Consider the following 22,085-nt stretch of genomic DNA (forward strand, 5'->3'; position numbering starts at 1 on the left):
TTGTTATCGTTTGTTTAAAATCGCTAAAAAGGGGAAATGTTTGGATTTGTTTCGTAGCGTCTGTAAACGTTTGGCTTAAATTGCTAAAAAGGTGAAACGCTTGGATTTGTTTCGTAATGTTTGTAAACGCTTGGCATAAATTACTAAAAAGGTGAAACGCTTGGATTTGTTTCGAAACATTTGTAAACGTTTGGCTTCAATTTCTAAAAAGGGGAAACGCTTGGATTTGTTTCGCAACGTTTGTAAACGTTTGGCTTAACTTGCTAAAAACTTGAAACATTTGGATTTGTTTCATAACCTTGGTAAACGTTTGCCTTAAATCGCTAAAAAGGTGAAACGTTTGGATTCTGTTTCGTAACGTTTGTAAACGTTTAGCTTAAATCACTAAAAAGGGGATACGTTTGGATTTGTTGCGTAACATTTGTAAATGTTTGGCTTCAATCGCTAAAAAAGTGAAACGTTTGTATTTGTTTCGTAACGTTTGTAAATGTTTGGTTTAAATTATTAAAAGGGTGAAACGCTTGGATTTGTTTCAGAATGTTTGTAAACTTTTGGCTTCAATCGCTAAAAAGGTGAAACGTTTGGCTTAAATCGATAAAAATGTGAAACGTTTGAATTTGTTTTGTAAAATTTGGCTTAAATTGCTGAATAGCTGAAACACTTGGTTTTGTTTCGTAACGTTTGTAAACGTTTCGCTTAAATTATTAAATATGAGAAACGTTTGGATTTGTTTCTCAACGTTTGTAAATGTTTGGCTTAAATCGCTAAAAGGTGAAACGTTTGGATTTGTTTTGTAATTTTTGTAAACGTTTGGCTTAAATCGCTAAAAGGGGGAAACGTTTGGATTTGTTCGTAACGTTTATAAACGTTTGGCATAAATCGCTAAAAAGGTGAAATGTTTGGATTTGTTTTGTAACGTTTTAAACGTTGGCTTAAATCGCTAAAATTGGGAAACATTTGGATTTGTTTCAACGTTTGTAAACGTTTGGCGTAAATCGCTAAAAAGGTGAAACGTTCGGATTGATTTCGTAGCGTTTGCAAACGTTTGGCTTAAATCGCTAAAAAGGGGAAACGTTTGGATTTCTTTCGTACCGTTTGTTAACGTTTGGCTTAAATCGCTAAAAAGGCGAAACGTTTAGATTTGTTTCGTAACGTTTGTAAACGTTTGGCTGAAATTGCTAAAAAGGTGAATCTCTTGGTTTCGTTTCGTAAATTTTGTAAACGTTTGTCTTAAATTGTTAAATATGAGAAACATTTGAATTTGTTTCGTAACGTTTGTAAAGGTTTGGTTTCAATCGCTAAAAAATGAAACGTTTGGATTTGTTTCGTAACGTTTGTAAACATTTGGCTTTCATCACTAAAAAGGGGAAGCGTTTGGATTTGTTTCGTAACGTTTGGAAACGTTCGGCTTAAATCGCTAAAAAGGTGAAACATGTGAATTTGTTTCGTAACGTGTGTAAACGTTCGACTTAAATCGCCAAAAAGGTTAAACGTTTGGATTTGTTTCGTAACGTTTGCAAAGGTTTGTCTTAAATCGCTAAAAAGGTGAAACGTTTGGATTTATTTCGTAACGTTTGTAAACGCTTGGCTTATAGTACTAAAAAGGTAAAACGTTTAGATTGATTTCGTAGCGTTTGTAAACGTTTGGCTTAAATCGCTAAAAAGGGGAAACATTTGGATTTGCTTCGTACCGATTGTAAACGTTTGGCTTAAATCGCTAAAAAGATGAAACGTTTGGATTTGTTTTGTATCGTTTCTAAAAGTTTGGCTTAAATCGCTAAAAAGGTGAAACGTCTGTATTTGTTTCGTAACATTTTAAACCTTTTTTTTTCGTATCGTTTTTTGACGTTTGGCTTAAAATGCTAAAAGGTGAAACGTTTGGATTTGTTTCGCAACGTTTGTAAATGTTTGGCTTAAATCGCTATAAAGGTGAAACGTTTGGATTTGTTTCCTAACGTTTGTATACGTTTGGCTTAAATTGCTAAAAAGGTGAAACTCTTGAATTTGTTTGATAACGTTTGTAAACGTTTGGTTTAAATTGCTAAAAAGGTGAAACGCTTGGATTTGTTTCATAATGTTTGTAAACGTTTGGCTTAAATTGATAAAAATGTGAAACGCTTGGATTTGTTTCGTAACGTTTGTTAATTTTGGCTTAAATTGCTAAAAATGTGAAATATTGGATTTGTTTTGTAACGTTTGGATTTGTTTTGCTTCAATCGCTAAAACTGTGAAATGTTTGGATTTGTTTCGTAACGTTTGTAAACGATTGGCATAAATTGCTAAAAAGGTAAAACGTTTCATAACTTTTTAAACGTTTGGTTTAAATTGCTTAAAAAGAGAAACGTTTGGATTTGTTTCGAAACATTTTGTAAAGGCTTGGCTTAAATCGATAAAAATGTGAAACGATTGGATTTGTTTCCTAACGTTTGTAAACGTTTGGCTTAAATCTCTAAAAAGGTGAAATGTTTATATTTGTTTCCTAATTCGCTAAATAGCAGAAACGTTTGGATTTGTTTCGTAACGTTTTGAAACGTTTGGCTTAAATCACTAAAAAGGTGAAACGCTTGGATTTTCTTCGTAACGTTTGTAAACGTTTGGCTTAAATAGATAAAAAGGGGAAACGTTTGGATTTGTTTCGTAACATTTGTAAACGTTTGGCTTAAATCGTTAAAAAGGTGAATCTTTTGGATTTGTTTCCTAACGTTTGTAAATGTTTGGCTTAAATCACTAAAAAGGTAAAACTTTTGGTTTTGTTTTGTTACGTTTGTAAACATTTGGCTTAAATCACTAAAAAGGTGAAACTTTTGAATTTGTTTCGTAAGGTTTGTAAACGTTTGTTTTATATCGCTAAAGAGGTGAATTGTTTGGATTTGTTTCGTAACGTTGTAAACATTTGGCTTAAAATGCTACAAAGGGTTTCTTAACATTTTTAACGTTTTGATTAGTTTCGTAACGTTTGTAAACGCTTGGCTTAAATTATTGAAAAGGTGAAACATTTGGATTTGTTTTTTAACCTTTGTAAACGTTCGGTTTAAATTGCTAAAAAGGTGAAACGGTTGGATCTGTCTCAACGTGTTAAACGTTTTGATTTGTTTCGAAACGTTTGGATCTTTTTTATAACGTCTCTAAATGTTTGGCTTCAATCACTAAAATGGTGAAACGTTTGGATTTGTTTCGTAACGTTTGTAAACGTTTGGCTTAAAGCACTAAAAAGGTTAAACGCTTGGATTTGTTTCGTAACATTTACAATCGTTTGGTTTTGTTTCGTAGCGTTTATAAACGTTTGGCTTAAATCGCTAAAATGGGGAAACGTTTGGTGTTGTTTTATAACTTTTGTAAACGTTTGGATTCGTTTCGTAACATTTGTAAACGTTACGAAAAGTGAAATGTTTGGTTTTAACGTTTGTAAACGTTTGGCTTAAATCGCTAAAAAAGTGAAATGTTTGGCTTAAATCGATAAAAAGGTGAAACGTTCGGATTTGTTTCATAACGTTTATTAACGTTTGGCTTAAATTACTGATAAGGTGAAACACTTGGTTTTATTTCATAACCTTTGTAAATGTTTGGCTTAAATTATTAAATATGAGAAACGTTTGGATTTGTTACCCAACGTTTGTAAATGTTTGGCTTAAATCGCTAAAAGGTGAAACGTTTTGATTTGTTTCGTAAAGTTTGTATACATTTGGCTTAAATCGCTAAAAAGGTGAAACATTTGGATTTGTTTCGTAACGTTTGTAAAAGTTTGGCTTAAATCACTAAAAAGGTGAAATGTTTGGATTTTTTTGTAACGTTTGTAAACGTTTGGCATAAATCGCTAAAAAGGTGAAATGTTTGGATTTGTTTTGTAACGTTTTAAACGTTTGGCTTAAATCGCTAAAATGAGGAAACATTTGGATTTGTTTCTTAACGTTTGTAAACGTTTGGCTTAAATCGCTAAAAATATGAAACGTTTGGATTTGTTTCGTAAAGTTTGTAAACGTTTGGCTTAAATTGCTAAAAAGGTGAAACTCTTGGTTTTGATTCGTAAATTTTGTAAACGTTTGGCTTAAATTGTTAAATATGAGAAACATTTGAATTTGTTTCGAAACGTTTGTAAAGGTTTGGTTTCAATCGCTAAAAATGTGAAATGTTTGGATTTGTTTTGTAACGTTTTTGTAAACGTTTGGCTTTCATCGCTAAAAAGGGGAATCGTTTGGATTTGCTTCGTACCGTTTGGAAACGTTCGGTTTAAATCGCTAAAAAGGTGAAACGTTTGAATTTGTTTCGTAACATGTGTAAACGTTCGGCTTAAATCGCTAAAAAGGTTAAACGTTTGGATTTGTTTCGTAACGTTTGCAAACGTTTGTCTTAAATCGCTAAAAAGGTGAAACGTTTGGATTTATTTCGTAACGTTTGTAAACGTTTGGCTTATATTGCTAAAAAGGTGAAACGTTTAGATTGATTTCGTAGCGTTTGTAAACATTTGGCTTAAATCGCTAAAAAGGAGAAACATTTGGATTTTTTTCGTACCGATTGTAAACGTTTGGCTTAAATCGCTAAAAAGGTGCAACATTTGGATTTGTTTTGTATTATTTCTAAGAGTTTGGCTTAAATCGCTAAAAAGGTTAAACGTTTGGAGTTTTTTCGTAACATCTTAAACGTTTGGTTTAAATCGCTAAAAAGGTGAAACTTTTCGATTTGTTTCGTAACGTTTGTAAATGTTTGGCTTAAATCGCTAATAAGGGGAAACGTTTGGTTTTGTTTTGTTACGTTTGTAAACGTTTGGCTTAAATCACTAAAAAGGTGAAACGTTTGAATTTGTTTCGTAACGTTTGTAAACGTTTGTTTTATATCGCTAAAGAGGTGAAACGTTTGGATTTGTTTCGTAACGTTTGTAAACATTTGGCTTAAAATGCTAAAAAGGGTTTCTTAACATTTTAAATGTTTTGATTAGTTTCTTAACGTTTGTAAATGTTTGCTTAAATTACTGAAAAGGTGAAACATTTGGATTTGTTTTGTAACCTTTGTAAACGTTCGGCTTAAATTGCTAAAAAGGTGAAACAGTTGGATTTGTTTCGTAATGTTTTAAACGTTTTGATTTGTTTCGAAACGTTTGGATTTTTTCCATGACGTTTGTAAATGTTTGGCTTCAGTCACTAAAAAGGTGAAACTTTTGGATTTGTTTCGTAACGTTTGTAAATGTTTGGCTTAAATCGCTAATAAGGGGAAACGTTTGGTTTTGTTTTGTTACGTTTGTAAACGTTTGGCTTAAATCACTAAAAAGGTGAAACATTTGGATTTGTTTTTTAACCTTTGTAAACGTTCGGTTTAAATTGCTAAAAAGGTGAAACGGTTGGATTTGTTTCAACGTTTTAAACGTTTTGATTTGTTTCGAAACGTTTGGATCTTTTTTATAGCGTCTCTAAATGTTTGGCTTCAATCACTAAAATGGTGAAACGTTTGGATTTGTTTCGTAACGTTTGTAAACGTTTGGCTTAAAGCACTAAAAAGGTTAAACGCTTGGATTTGTTTCGTAACATTTACAATCGTTTGGTTTTGTTTCGTAGCGTTTATAAACGTTTGGCTTAAATCGCTAAAATGGGGAAACGTTTGGTGTTGTTTTGTAACTTTTGTAAACGTTTGGATTCGTTTCGTAACGTTTTGAAAGTTTGGTTTTAACGTTTGTAAACGTTTGGCTTAAATCGCTAAAAAGTGAAATGTTTGGCTTAAATCGATAAAAAGGTGAAACGTTCGGATTTGTTTCATAACGTTTATTAACGTTTGGCTTAAATTGCTGATAAGGTGAAACACTTGGTTTTATTTCATAACGTTTGTAAATGTTTGGCTTAAATTATTAAATATGAGAAACGTTTGGATTTGTTACCCAACGTTTGTAAATGTTTGGCTTAAATCGCTAAAAGGTGAAACGTTTTGATTTGTTTCGTAAAGTTTGTATACATTTGGCTTAAATCGCTAAAAAGGTGAAACATTTGGATTTGTTTCGTAACGTTTGTAAAAGTTTGGCTTAAATCACTAAAAAGGTGAAATGTTTGGATTTTTTCGTAACGTTTGTAAACGTTTGGCATAAATCGCTAAAAATGTGAAATGTTTGGATTTGTTTTATAACGTTTTAAACGTTTGGCTTAAATCGCTAAAATGAGGAAACATTTGGATTTGTTTCTTAACGTTTGTAAACGTTTGGCTTAAATCGCTAAAAATATGAAACGTTTGGATTTGTTTCGTAAAGTTTGTAAACGTTTGGCTTAAATTGCTAAAAAGGTGAAACTCTTGGTTTTGATTCGTAAATTTTGTAAACGTTTGGCTTAAATTGTTAAATATGAGAAACATTTGAATTTGTTTCGAAACGTTTGTAAAGGTTTGGTTTCAATCGCTAAAAATGTGAAATGTTTGGATTTGTTTCGTAACGTTTTTGTAAACGTTTGGCTTTCATCGCTAAAAAGGGGAATCGTTTGGATTTGCTTCGTACCGTTTGGAAACGTTCGGTTTAAATCGCTAAAAAGGTGAAACGTTTGAATTTGTTTCGTAACATGTGTAAACGTTCGGCTTAAATCGTTAAAAAGGTTAAACGTTTGGATTTGTTTCGTAACGTTTGCAAACGTTTGTCTTAAATCGCTAAAAAGGTGAAACGTTTGGATTTATTTCGTAACGTTTGTAAACGTTTGGCTTATATTGCTAAAAACGTGAAACGTTTAGATTGATTTCGTAGCGTTTGTAAACATTTGGCTTAAATCGCTAAAAAGGGGAAACATTTGGATTTTTTTCGTACCGATTGTAAACGTTTGGCTTAAATCGCTAAAAAGGTGAAACGTTTGAATTTGTTTTGTATTATTTCTTAAAGTTTGGCTTAAATCGCTAAAAAGGTTAAACGTTTGGATTTTTTTCGTAACATCTTAAACGTTTGGTTTAAATCGCTAAAAAGGTGAAACTTTTGGATTTGTTTCGTAACGTTTGTAAATGTTTGGCTTAAATCGCTAATAAGGGGAAACGTTTGGTTTTGTTTTGTTACGTTTGTAAACGTTTGGCTTAAATCACTAAAAAGGTGAAACGTTTGAATTTGTTTCGTAACGTTTGTAAACGTTTGTTTTATATCGCTAAAGAGGTGAAACGTTTGGATTTGTTTCGTAACGTTTGTAAACATTTGGCTTAAAATGCTAAAAAGGGTTTCTTAACATTTTAAATGTTTTGATTAGTTTCTTAACGTTTGTAAATGTTTGACTTAAATTATTGAAAAGGTGAAACATTTGGATTTGTTTTGTAACCTTTGTAAACGTTCAGCTTAAATTGCTAAAAAGGTGAAACAGTTGGATTTGTTTCGTAATGTTTTAAACGTTTTGATTTGTTTCGAAACGTTTGGATTTTTTCCATGACGTTTGTAAATGTTTGGCTTCAGTCACTAAAATGGTGAAACGTTTGGATTTGTTTCGTAACGTTTGTAAACGTTTGTCTTAAATCACTAAAAATGTGAAACGTTTGGATTTGTTTCGTAACGTTTACCATCGTTTGGTTTAGTTTCGAAAAGTTTCAAAATGTTTGGCTTAAATCGCTAAAATGGGGAAACGTTTGGTGTTGTTTTATAACTTTTGTAAACATTTGGATTCGTTTCGTAACGTTTTGAAAGTTTGGTTTTAACGTTCGTAAACGTTTGGCTTAAAATCGCTAAAAAGGTGAAACGTTTGGCTTAAATCGATGAAAAGGGGAAACGTTTGGATTTGTTTCGTGCCGATTATAAACATTTGGCTTATAATGCTAAAAAGGGGAAACGTTTAGATTGATTTCGTAGCGTTTGTAAACGTTTGGCTTAAATTGCTAAAAAGGGAAAACGTTTGGATTTGTTTCGTACCGATTGTAAACGTTTGGCTTAAATCGCTAAAAAGGTGAAATATTTGGATTTGTTTTGTATCGTTTCCAAAAGTTTGGCTTAAATCGGTAAAAAGGTGAAACGTTTGGATTTGTTTCGTAACATTTTAAACGTTTGGTTTTTTTTCGTAACGTTTTTCGACGTTTGGCTTAAATCTCTAAAAGGTGAAACATTTGGATTTGTTTCGTAACGTTTGTAAACGTTTGGCTTAAATCGCTAAAAAGGTGAAACGTTGGGATTTGTTTCGTAACGTTTCTTAACGTTTGGCTTAAATTGCTGAAAAGGTGAAACACTTGGTTTTGTTTCGTATCGTTTGTAAACGTTTGGCTTCAATTATTAAATATGAGAAACGTTTAGATTTGTTTCCCAACATTTGTAAACGTTTGGCTTAAATCGCTAAAAGGTGAAACGTTTTGATTTGTTTCGTAAAGTTTGTATACATTTGTCCTGAATCGCTAAAAAGGTGAAACGTTTGGATTTGTTTCGTAACGTTTGTAAACGTTTTGTTTAAATTGCTAATAAGGTGAAACGTTTGGTTTTGTTTTGTAACCTTTGTAAACGTTCGGCTTAAATTGCTAAAAAGGTGAAACGGTTGGATTTGTTTCGTAACGTTTTAAACGTTTTGATTTGTTTCGAAACGTTTGGATTTTTTTCATAACATTTGTAAATGTTTGGCTTCAATCACTAAAATGGTGAAACGTTTGGATTTGTTTCGTAACGTTTGTAAATGTTTGGCTTAAATAACTAAAAATGTGAAACGTTTGGATTTGTTTCGTAACTTTTACCATCGTTTGGTTTTGTTTCGTAACGTTTATAAACGTTTGGCTTAAATCGCTAAAACGGGGAAACGTTTTGTGTTGTTTTGTATTTTTTATAAATGTTTGGATTCGTTTCGTAACGTTTGGATTTTTTTCATAACATTTGTAAATGTTTGGCTTCAATCACTAAAATGGTGAAACGTTTGAATTTGTTTCGTAACGTTTGTAAACGTTTGGCTTAAATCACTAAAAATGTGAAACGTTTAGATTTGTTTCGTAACGTTTACCATCGTTTGGTTTTGTTTCGTAACTATTCTAAACGTTTGGCTTAAATCGCTAAAATAAGGAAACGTTTGGTGTTGTTTTGTAACTTTTGTAAACGTTTGGATTCGTTTCATAACATTTTGAAAGTTTGGTTTTAATGTTTGTAAACGTTTGGCTTCAATCGCTAAAAAGGTGAAACGTTTGGCTTAAATCGATAAAAAGGTGAAACGTTTGAATTTGTTTCGTAAAGTTTGGCTTAAATTGCTGAATAGCTGAAACACTTGGTTTTGTTTCGTAACGTTTGTAAACGTTTGGCGTAAACTATTAAATATTAGAAAAGTTTGGATTTGTTTCCCAATGTTTGTAAATGTTTGGCTTAAATCGCTAAAAGGTGAAACATTTGGATTTGTTTTGTAATTTTTGTAAACGTTTGGCTTAAATCGCTAAAAGGGGGAAACGTTTGGATTTGTTCGTAACGTTTGTAAACGTTTGGCATAAATCGCTAAAAAGGTGAAATGTTTGGATTTGTTTTGTAACGTTTTAAACGTTGGCTTAAATCGCTAAAATTGGGAAACATTTGGATTTGTTTCAACGTTTGTAAACGTTTGGCTTAAATCGCTAAAAAGGTGAAACGTTTGGATTGATTCCGTAGCGTTTGCAAACGTTTGGCTTAAATCGCTAAAAAGGTGAAACGTTTGGATTTCTTTCGTACTGTTTGTAAACGTTTGGCTTAAATCGCTAAAAATGTGAAACGTTTGGATTTGTTTCGTAACGTTTGTAAACGTTTGGCTGAAATTGCTAAAAAGGTGAAACTCTTGGTTTTGTTTCGTAAATTTTCCAAACGTTTGTCTTAAATTGTTAAATATGAGAAACATTTGAATTTGTTTCGTAACGTTTGTAAAGGTTTGGTTTCAATCGCTAAAAAAGTGAAACGTTTGGATTTGTTTCGTAACGTTTGTAAACATTTGGCTTTCATCGCTAAAAAGGGGAAGCGTTTGGATTTGTTTCGTAACGTATGGAAACGTTCGGCTTAAATCGCTAAAAAGGTGAAACATGTGAATTAGTTTCGTAACGTGTGTAAACGTTCGGCTTAAATCGCCAAAAAGGTTAAACGTTTGGATTTGTTTCGTAACGTTTGCAAACGTTTGTCTTAAATCGCTAAAAAGGTGAAACGTTTGGATTTATTTCGTAACGTTTGTAAACGCTTGGCTTATATTGCTAAAAAGGTAAAACGTTTAGATTGATTTCGTAGCGTTTGTAAACGTTTGGCTTAAATCGCTAAAAAGGGGAAACGTTTGGATTTGCTTCGTACCGATTGTAAACGTTTGGCTTCAATCGCTAAAAAGGTGAAACGTTTGGATTTGTTTTGTATCGTTTCTAAAAGTTTGGCTTAAATCGCTAAAACGGTGAAACGTCTGTATTTGTTTCGTAACATTTTAAACGTTTTTTTTTTTCATAGGGTTTTTCGACGTTTGGCTTAAAATGCTAAAAGGTGAAACGTTTGGATTTGTTTCGCAATGTTTGTAAATGTTTGGCTTAAATCGCTATAAAGGTGAAATGTTTGGATTTGTTTCCTAACGTTTGTATACGTTTGGCTTAAATTGCTAAAAAGGTGAAACTCTTGGATTTGTTTGATAACGTTTGTAAACGTTTGGTTTAAATTGCTAAAAAGGTGAAACGCTTGGATTTGTTTCATAATGTTTGTAAACGTTTGGCTTAAATTGATAAAAATGTGAAACGCTTGGTTTTTGTTTCGTAACGTTTGTTAATTTTGGCTTAAATTGCTAAAAATGTGAAACGTTGGATTTGCTTTGTAACGTTTGGATTTGTTTTGCTTCAATCGCTAAAACTGTGAAATTTTGGATTTGTTTCGTAACGTTTGTAAACGATTGGCATAAATTGCTAAAAAGGTAAAACGTTTGGATTTGTTTCGTAACTTTTTAAACGTTTGGTTTAAATTGCTTAAAAGGAGAAACGTTTGGATTTGTTTCGAAATATTTTGTAAAGGTTCGGCTTAAATCGATAAAAATGTGAAACGATTGGATTTGTTTCGTAACGTTTGTAAACGTTTGGCTTAAATCGCTAGAAAGGTGAAATGTTTATATTTGTTTCCTAATTCGCTAAAAAGCAGAAACGTTTGGATTTGTTTCGTAACATTTTGAAATGTTTGGCTTAAATCGCTAAAAAGGTGAAACGCTTGGATTTTCTTCGTAACATTTGTAAACGTTTGGCTTAAATAGATAAAAAGGGGAAACGTTTGGATTTGTTTCGTAACATTTGTAAACGTTTGGCTTAAATCACTAAAAAGGTGAATCTTTTGGATTTGTTTCCTAACGTTTGTAAATGTTTGGCTTAAATCACTAAAAAGGTAAAACTTTTGGTTTTGTTTTGTTACGTTTGTAAACGTTTGGCTTAAATCACTAAAAAGGTGAAACTTTTGAATTTGTTTCGTAAGGTTTGTAAACGTTTGTTTTATATCTCTAAAGAGGTCAATTGTTTGTATTTGTTTCGTAACGTTGTAAACATTTGGCTTAAAATGCTAAAAAGGGTTTCTTAACATTTTAAACGTTTTGATTAGTTTCGTAACGTTTGTAAACGCTTGGCTTAAATTATTAAAAAGGTGAAACATTTGGATTTGTTTTGTAACCTTTGTAAACGTTCGGTTTAAATTGCTAAAAAGGTGAAACGGTTGGATTTGTTTCAACGTTTTAAACGTTTTGATTTGTTTCGAAACGTTTGGATCTTTTTTATAACGTCTGTAAATGTTTGGCTTCAATCACTAAAATGGTGAAACGTTTGGATTTGTTTCGTAACGTTTGTAAACGTTTGGTATAAAGCACTAAAAAGGTTAAACGTTTGGATTTGTTTCGTAACATTTACCATCGTTTGGTTTTGTTTCGTAGCGTTTATAAACGTTTGGCTTAAATCGCTAAAATGGGGAAACGTTTGGATTCGTTTCGTAACGTTTTGAAAGTTTTGTTTTAACGTTTGTAAACGTTTGGCTTAAATCGCTAAAAAGGTGAAACGTTTGGCTTAAATCGATAAAAAGGTGAAACGTTCGGATTTGTTTCATAACGTTTGGCTTAAATTGCTGAAAAGGTGAAACACTTGGTTTTGTTTCGTAACGTTTGTATATGTTTGGCTTAAATTATTAAATATGAGAAACGTTTGGATTTGTTACCCAACGTTTGTAAATATTTGGCTTAAATTGCTAATAGGTGAAACGTTTTGATTTGTTTCGTAAAGTTTGTATACATTTGGCTTAAATCGATAAAAAGGTGAAACGTTTGGATTTGTTTCGTAACGTTTGTAAACGTTTGGCTTAAATCGCTAAAAAGGTGAAATGTTTGGATTTGTTCGTAACGTTTGTAAACGTTTGGCATAAAACGCTAAAAAGGTGAAATGTTTGGATTTGTTTTGTAACGTTTTAAACGTTTGGCTTAAATCGCTAAAATGAGGAAACATTTGGATTTGTTTCTTAACGTTTGTAAACGTTTGGCTTAAATCGCTAAAAAGGTGAAACGTTTGGATTTGTTTCGTAGCGTTTGTATACGTTTGGCTTAAATCGCTAAAAAGGGGAAACGTTTGGATTTCTTTCGTATCGTTTGTAAATGTTTGGCTTCAATCGCTAAAAATGTGAAACGTTTAGATTTGTTTCATAACGTTTGTAAACGTTTGGCTTAAATTGCTAAAAAGGTGAAACTCTTGGTTTTGTTTCGTAAATTTTGTAAACATTTCGCTTAAATTGTTTAATATGAGAAACATTTGAATTTGTTTCGTAACGTTTGTAAAGGTTTGGTTTCAATCGCTAAAAATGTGAAATGTTTGGATTTGTTTTGTAACGTTTGTAAACGTTTGGCTTTCATCGCTAAAAAGGGGAAGCATTTGGATTTGTTTCGTAATGTTTGGAAACGTTCGGCTTAAATCGCTAAAAAGGTGAAACGTTTGAATTTGTTTCCTAACGTGTGTAAACGTTCGGCTTAAATCGCTAAAAAGGTTTAACGTTTGGATTTCTTTCGTAACGTTTGCAAAGGTTTGTCTTAAATCGATAAAAAGGGGAAACGTTTGGATTTATTTAGTAACGTTTGTAAACGTTTGGCTTATATCGCTAAAAAGGTGAAACGTTTGGATTGATTTCGTAGCGTTTGTAAACGTTTCGCTTAAATCGCTAAAAAGGGGAAACGTTTGGATTTGTTTCGTACTGATTGTAAACATTTGGCTTAAATCGCTAAAAAGGTTAAACATTTGGATTTGTTTTGTATCGTTTCTAAAAGTTTGGCTCAAATCGCTAAAACGGTGAAACGTTTGGATTTGTTGTTGGCGCAGCGAGAGGCGCGGGTCTGGATCATATATTTCAATTCAAAATCAAAATTCCAACAATCCGGATCCTAAAGTTGATCATATCAACAACAAATGGATCGTCGTATCATTTAATAATTAAAGCACGCATCTAGGAATCATAAGAAGAATACCTATGTCGATTCTCCAACGATTCTTGTTGTCCCGAAAGTACGGTGACATCAAGCTCGTCCACACGAGTATGCGTCCGATTGAATCCTCGCCTTGAAGTAATCTGCAAGAGTTCCTCTTGTCGAGCAGCCCTAAGTTCAAACTCTCGCCGCGATCACTACCTTGCTAGGATTTATGAAAAACGTCGCCAAGTTTTTCCCGTGATTGATGACTACTTGAACTCCTTCAAGTGCTTTCTCTCTCTACAACTTTGTAGTGAGATATGTGTTGTGTGGTATATTGAAATGAGTAAGGACATGCTCTATTTATAGGCTAGAGCATGTCTTAAGAATGCAACACCTTGCATGCTAGGTGTCACACACCAAGCAAAGGTGTTGCCACCACATGACACCTTTCATGTGGTGACATCACATAGGTGACATCATATAGGTGATGTCATCATATGACATCCCATATATGACATAAGCTTATCTCATCATCACCATGACATCATCATTCCATTAACTTATGATTAGTGCTTTAAGTATCATTAATTACACTAATTAATTACTTAAGCCTTCTAATCATAAAACTTGGTTAAAATATAATTAGGTTCCCACTAATTTATAACTCTTATAAATTAGTCCCTAATTAACTTGGACATAGTACAATTAGGTTCCTACTAATTTATAACTCTTACAAATTAGTCCCTAATTTGTACTTGCTTTTCATCTTAGATTAATTTCCGAGATATGCTAGTATCTATATGAAATCCATCTTTCGTAAACTCAATCGGTTGCACACTCTATTGTGTGTGACTAACTAGGTTCACATCTATATGGCAACGAGAGACATAAGAAACGCCTTTCTTATATTAAATAATTAAATCCCATTTAATTATTAATTCTCGTAGATCGAGAGTGACGTCTAGCAACATATCACGACCCCCAAAATAGAGATGAATGTTTCGATGCATTCTTTTTGAACCAAGGTTCATAATTACCGTACACTCAAAATTCCCTTCATCTTAGATTCCAATCTCGACTAGTGTCACGGTTAAGTCAAACACTGTATGTCTTGATTATATGACCTCATCTCCCAGTTCTAATTCTTGATAAATATGACCTCCACTAGAAACAACTTTCTATGTAAGTCATATACACCTGCGCAGGTTTTATCATCCATCAAGAACAATTTGAGATAGCATAGAATCTTGTCTCCGTTCATCCAGAGTGATGAATCCTTTGTAGGTTAAACCCCTATCTTCATAAACAACTAACTAGAGCCAACACATCCCGCTGCCCTAGCTCATGAAAGATCTAGGGTTAAGGAGTATCAAACTCTAATCACCTATATACAAGATAGTGTCACCGCAAGTCAAAGGACATATGTACAATTATGAACTAGATGACATTAAATTGACTTTAATGAATTACCATGTATAAGTCATCTAGCGTCACTTGTTCGACTTACTCAACACCTTGAGTGTGCACATGTTTATTCTGATCCCCATCAAGTATTATGAGACTCACTACTTCCTACAATTAGCAACTCTTTACTAATCAGGAGAATAAATAGAGGTGACAATCTTTCCGTGATAATGCGATGACCTTATTCGCAGGATCCCATCGATCGTGAACGGTTATTTAGATCACTTGTATAATAGAATCTGTCACTCATATTCTTAACACCTTAAGAATAGATTCTATCACAATGTGATAAGGACAATACGTAATACATGAACACTTAGTTGATGAGACACTTAGTTCAAATAGAACATATATATCTTTGCCATTGTGATTAATTCTACAAATATACACGATTAAATGGCCCTAGGGCATATACTACTAACATTTGTTTCGTAACATTTTAAACGTTTGGTTTTTTTTCGTAACGTTTTTCGACGTTTGGCTTAAATCGCTAAAAGGTGAAAGGTTTGGATTTCTTTCGTAACGTTTGTAAATGTTTGGCTTAAATCGCTAAAAAAGTGAAACGTTTGGATTTGTTTCGTAACGTTTGTAAACGTTTGGCTTAAATCGCTATAAATGTGAAACGTTTGGATTTGTTTCCTAACGTTTGTAAACGTTTGTCTTAAATTGCTAAAAAGGTGAAACTCTTGGATTAGTTTGATAACGTTTGTAAACATTTGGTTTAAATTGCTAAAAAGGTGAAACGCTTGGATTTGTTTCGTAACGTTTGTAAACGATTGGCTTAAATTGCTAAAAATGTAAAAGGCTTGGTTTTTGTTTCGTAATGTTTGTAAATGTTTGGCTTAAATTGCTAAAAATGTGAAACGTTTGGATTTGTTTCTTAACGTTTGGATTTGTTTGGCTTCAATCGCTAAAAATGTAAAATGTTTGGATTTGTTTCGTAATGTTTGTAAACGTTTGGCATAAATTGCTAAAAAGGGAAAACGTTTAGATTCGTTTCGTAATTTTTTAAACGTTTGGCTTAAATCGCTAAAATGGGGGAACGTTTGGATTTTTTTTGTAACGTTTGTAAATGTTTGGCTAATTTCTTAAAAGGGGAAACGTTTGGATTTGTTTCGCAACATTTTGAAAAGGTTTGGCTTAAATCGATAAAAAGGTGAAACGATTGGATTTGTATCGTAACTTTTGTAAACGTTTGGCGTAAATTGCTAAAAAAGGTGAATAGCTTGGATTTGTTTCGTAACGTTTGGAAATGTTTGGCTTAAATTGCTAAAAAGGTGAAACGTTTGGATTTGTTTCGTAGCGTTTGTAAGAGTTTGGCATAAATCCCTAAAAAGGTGAAACGTTTGGATTTGTTTCCTAACGTTTTAAACCTTTGGTTTCATATCGTAATGTTTGTAAACGTTTGGCTTAAATTCTAAAAAATGATAAACGTCATGTTTTGTTTCGTAATGTTTGTAAACGTTTGGCTTAAATCGCTAAAAAAGGTGAAACATCCTGTTTTGTTTCGTAATGTTTGTAAACACTTGGTTTTGTTTCATAACGTTTGTAAACGTTTGGCTTAAATTGTTAAATATTGGAAACGTTTGGATTTGTTTCATAACGTTTGTAAACGTTTGGCTTAAATCGCTAAAAGGTGAAACGTTTGGATTTGTTTCGTAAGGTTTGTAAATGTTTGGCTTAAATCGCTAAAAAGGTGAAACGTCCTGTTTTGTTTCGTAATGTTTGTAAACGTTTGACTTAAATCGTAAAAAAGGTGAAATGTCATGTTTTGTTTCGTAACATTTGTAAACATTTGGCATAAATCGCTAAAAAGGTGAAATGTTTGGATTTGTTTTGTAACGTTTTAAACGTTTGGCTTAAATCGCTAAAATGGGGAAACATTTGGATTTGTTTCTTAACGTTTGTAAACGTTTGGCTCAAATCGCTAAAAAGGTGAAACGTTTGGATTTGTTTCGTAGCGTTTGTAAACGTTTGGCTTAAATCGCTAAAAAGGGGAAACGTTTGGATTTCTTTCGTACCGTTTGTAAACGTTTGGCTTAAAATTGCTAAAAATGTGAAACGTTTGGATTTGTTTCGTAACGTTTGTAAACGTTTGGCTTAAATTGCTAAAAAGGTGAAACTCTTGGTTTTGTTTCGTAAATTTTGTAAACGTTTGGCTTAAATTGTTAAATATGAGAAACATTTGAATTTGTTTCGTAACGTTTGTAAAGGTTTGGTTTCAATCGCTAAAAATGTAAGATGTTTGGATTTGTTTCGTAACGTTTGTAAACGTTTGGCTTTCATCGCTAAAAAGGGGAATCGTTTGGATTTGTTTCGTACCGTTTGGAAACGTTCGGCTTAAATCGCTAAAAATGTGAAACGTTTTAATTTGTTTCGTAACGTGTGTAAACGTTCGGCTTAAATCGCTAAAAAGGTTAAACGTTTGGATTTCTTTCGTAATGTTTGCAAATGTTTGTCTTAAATCTCTAAAAAGGTGAAACGTTTGGATTTATTTCGTAACGTTTGTAAACGTTTGGCTAATATTTCTAAAAAGGTGAAACGTTTAGATTGATTTCGTAGCGTTTGTAAACATTTGGCTTAAATCGCTAAAAAGGGGAAACGTTTAGATTTTTTCGTACCGATTGTAAACGTTTGGCTTAAATCGCTAAAAAGGTGAAACGTTTGGATTTGTTTTATATTATTTCTAAATGTTTTGCTTAAATCGCTAAAAAGGTGAAACGTTTGGATTTGTTTCGTAACATTTTAAACGTTTGGTTTTTTTCGTAACGTTTTTCGACATTTGGCTTAAATCGCTATAAGGTGAAACGTTTGGATTTGTTTCATAACGTTTGTAAACGTTTGGCTTAAATCGCTAAAAAGGTGAAACGTTTGGATTTGTTTCGTAACGTTTGTAAACGTTTGGCTTAATTCGCTATAAAGGTAAAACGTTTGGATTTGTTTCCTAACGTTTGTAAACGTTTGGCTTAAATTGCTAAAAAGGTGAAACTCTTGGATTTGATTGATAATGTTTTTAAACGTTTGGTTTAAATTGCTAAAAAGGTGAAACGCTTGGATTTGTTTCGTAACGTTTGTAAACGTTTGGCTTAAATTGCAAAAAAATTTAAACTCTTGGTTTTTGTTTTGTAAATTTTGTAAATGTTTGGCTTATATTGCTAAAAATGTGAAACATTTAGATTTGTTTCTTAACGTTTGGATTTGTTTGGCTTCAATCGCTAAAAATGTGAAATGTTTGGATTTGTTTCGTAACGTTTATAAACGTTTGGCATAAATTGCTAAAAAGGTAAAACGTTTGTATTTGTTTTGTAACTTTTTACACGTTTGGCTTAAATCGCTAAAATGGGAAAACGTTTAGATTTGTTTTGTAACGTTTGTAAACGTTTGGCTTAAATTGCTTAAAAGGCGAAACGTTTGGATTTGTTTCGTAACATTTTGTAAAGGTTTGGCTTAAATCGCTAAAAATGTGAAATAATTGGATTTGTATCGCAACTTTTGTAAACGTTTGTCTTATATTGCTAAAAAAGGTGAAACGCTTGGATTTGTTTCGTAACGTTTGGAAACGTTTGTAAACGTTTGGCTTAAATTGCTAAAAAGGTGAAACGTTTGGATTTGTTTCGTAGCGTTTGTAAACGTTTAGCTTAAATCGCTAAAAAGGTGAAATGTTTGGATTTGTTTCGTAAAGTTTTAAACGTTTGGTTTCATATCGTAATGTTTGTAAACGTTTGGCTTAAATTCTAAAAAAGGATAAACGTCATGTTTTGTTTCGTAATTTTTGTAAACGTTTGGCTTATATCGCTAAAAAAGGTGAAACGTCCTGTTTTGTTTCGTAATGTTTGTAAACACTTTGTTTTATTTCATAACGTTTGTAAACGTTTGGCTTAAATTGTTAAATATGGGAAACATTTGGATTTGTTTCATAACGATTGTAAACGTTTGGCTTAAATCGCTAAAAGGTGAAACGTTTGGATTTGTTTCGTAATGTTTGTAAATGTTTGGCTTAAATCGCTAATAAGGTGAAACGTCCTGTTTTGTTTCGTAATGCTTGTAAACGTTTGACTTAAATCGTAAAAAAGGTGAAACGTCCTGTTTTGTTTCGTAACATTTGTAAATGTTTGGCTTAAATCGCTAAAAAGGTGAAACGTTTGGATTTGTTTCATAAAGTTTGTAAACGTTTGGCTTAATTCGCTAAAAAGCAGGAACGTTTGGATTTGTTTCGTAACGTTTTGAAACGTTTGGCTTAAATCGCAAAAAAGGTGAAACGCTTGGATTTGTTAAGTAAAGTTTATAAACTTTTGGCTTAAATAGATAAAAAGGGGAAACGTTTAGATTTGTTTCGTAACATTTGTTTGGCTTAAATCGCTAAAAAGGTGAAACTTTTGGATTTGTTTCGTAACGTTTGTAAATATTTGGCTTAAATCATTAAAAAGGTAAAATGTTTGGTTTTGTTTTGTTACGTTTGTAAACATTTGGCTTAAATCACTAAAAAGGTGAAACGTTTGAATTTGTTTCGTAACGTTTGTAAACATTTGTTTTATATCGCTAAAGAGGTGAAACGTTTGGATTTGTTTCGTAAGGTTTGTAAACATTTGGCTTAAAATGCTAATAAGGGTTTCTTAACATTTTAAACGTTTTGATTAGTTTTGTAACGTTTGTAAATGTTTGGCTTAAATTATTGAAAAGGTGAAACATTTGGATTTGTTTTGTAACCTTTGTTAACGTTCGGCTTAAATTGCTAAAAACGTGAAACGGTTGGATTTGTTTGTAACGTTTTTAACTTTTAAATTTGTTTCGAAACGTTTGGATTTTTTTCATAACGTTTGTAAATGTTAGGCTTCAATCAATAAAATGGTGAAACGTTCGGATTTGTTTCGTAACGTTTGTAAACGTTTGGCTTAAATCACTAAAAATGGGAAACGTTTGGAGTTGTTTCGTAACGTTTAGCATCGTTTGGTTTTGTTTCGTAACGTTTGTAAACGTTTGGTTTAAATTGCTAAAATGGGGAAACATTTGGTGTTGTTTTGTAACTTTTGTAAACATTTGGATTCGTTTCGTAACGTTTTGAAAGTTTGGTTTTAACGTTTATAAACGTAGGACTTAAATCGATAAAAAGGTGAAACGTTTGGCTTAAATCGATAAAAAGGTGAAACGTTTGGATTTGTTTCGTAACGTTTGTTAACGTTTGGCTTAAATTGCTGAAAAGGTGAAACACTTGGTTTTGTTTCGTAACGTTTGTAAACGTTTGGCTTAAATTATTAAATATGAGAAACGTTTGGATTTGTTTCCCAACATTTGTAAACGTTTGGCTTAAATCGCTAAAAGGTGACACGTTTTGATTTGTTTTGTAAGGTTTGTATATATTTGGCTTAAATTGCTAAAAAGGTGAAACGTTTGGATTTGTTTCGTAACGTTTGTAAACGTTTGGCTTAAATCTCTAAAAAGGTGAAACGTTTGGATTTGTTCGTAATGTTTGTAAACGTTTGGCATAAATCGCTAAAAAGGTGAAATGTTTGGATTTGTTTTGAAACGTTTTAAACGTTTGGTTAAATCGCTAAAATGGGGAAACATTTGGATTTGTTTCTTAACGTTTGTAAACGTTTGGCTTAAATAGCTAAAAAGGTGAAACGTTTGGATTTGTTTCGTAGCGTTTCTAAACGTTTGGCTTAAATCGCTAAAAAGGTGAAACGTTTGGATATCTTTCGTACCGTTTGTAAACGTTTGGCTTAAATCGCTAAAAATATGAAACGTTTGGATTTGTTTCGTAACGTTTGTAAACGTTTGGCTTAAATTGCTAAAAAGTTGAAACTCTTGGTTTTGTTTCGTAAATTTTGTAAACGTTTGGCTTAAATTGTTAAATATAAGAAACATTTGAATTTGTTTCGTAACGTTTGTAAAGATTTGGTTTCAATCGCTAAAAATGTGAAACCTTTGGATTTGTGTCGTAACGTTTGTAAATGTTTGGCTTTCAACGCTAATTAGGGGAAGTGTTTGGATTTGTTTCGTAACGTTTGGAAACATTCGCCTTAAATCGCTAAAAAGGTGAAACGTTTGAATTTGTTTCATAACGTGTGTAAATGTTCGGCTTAAATCGCTAAAAAGGTTAAACGTTTGGATTTGTTTCGTAACGTTTGCAAACGTTTGTCTTAAATCGTTAAAAAGGTGAAACGTTTGGATTTATTTCGTAACGTTTGTAAACGTTTGGCTTAAATCGCTAAAAAGATGAAACGTTTGGATTTGTTTTGTATCGTTTCTAAAAGTTTGGATTAAATAGCTAAAAAGGTAAAACGTTTGGATTTGTTTCGTAACATTTTAAACGTTTGTTTTTTTTCCTAACGTTTTTTGACGTTTGGCTTAAATAGCTAAAAGGTGAAACGTTTAGATTTGTTTCGTAACGTTTGTAAACGTTTGGCTTAAATCGCTAAAAAGGTGAAACGTTTGGATTTGTTTGGTAACGTTTGTAAACGTTTGGCGTATATCGCTATAAAGGTGAAACGTTTGGATTTGTTTCCTAATGTTTGTAAACGTTTGGCTTAAATTTCTAAAAAGGTGAACCTCTTGGATTTGTTTGATAATGTTTGTAAATGTTTGGTTTAAATTGCTAAAAAGGTGAAACGCTTGGATTTGTTTCGTAACGTTTGTAAACGTTTGGCTTAAACTACAAAAAACGTGAAACGCTTGGTTTTTGTTTTGTAACTTTTGTAAATGTTTGGCTAATATTGCTAAAAATGTGAAACGTTTAGATTGTTTCTTAACGTTTGGATTTGTTTGGCTTCAATCGCTAAAAATGTGAAATGTTTGGATTTGTTTCGTAACGTTTGTAAACGTTTGGCATAAATTGCTAAAAAGGTAAAACGTTTGGATTTGTTTCGTAACTTTTTAAACGTTTGGCTTAAATCGCTAAAATGGGGAAACGTTTAGATTTGTTTTGTAACGTTTGTAAACGTTTGGCTTAAATTGCTTAAAAGGCGAAACGTTTGGATTTGTTTCGTAACATTTTGTAAAGGTTTGGCTTAAATCGCTAAAAATGTGAAATAATTGGATTTGTATCGCAACTTTTGTAAACGTTTGTCTTATATTGCTAAAAAAGGTGAAACGCTTGGATTTGTTTCGTAACGTTTGGAAACGTTTGTAAACGTTTGGCTTAAATTGCTAAAAAGGTGGAACTTTTGGATTTGTTTGGTAGCGTTTGTAAATGTTTGGCTTAAATCGCTAAAAAGGTGAAATGTTTGGATTTGTTTCGTAACGTTTTAAACGTTTGGTTTCATATCGTAATGTTTGTAAACGTTTGGCTTTAATTCTAAAAAAGGATAAACGTCATGTTTTGTTTCG

The sequence above is a fragment of the Mercurialis annua genome, linkage group LG3, assembly GCF_937616625.2.
Source record: "Mercurialis annua linkage group LG3, ddMerAnnu1.2, whole genome shotgun sequence".
NCBI lineage: Eukaryota > Viridiplantae > Streptophyta > Magnoliopsida > Malpighiales > Euphorbiaceae > Mercurialis > Mercurialis annua.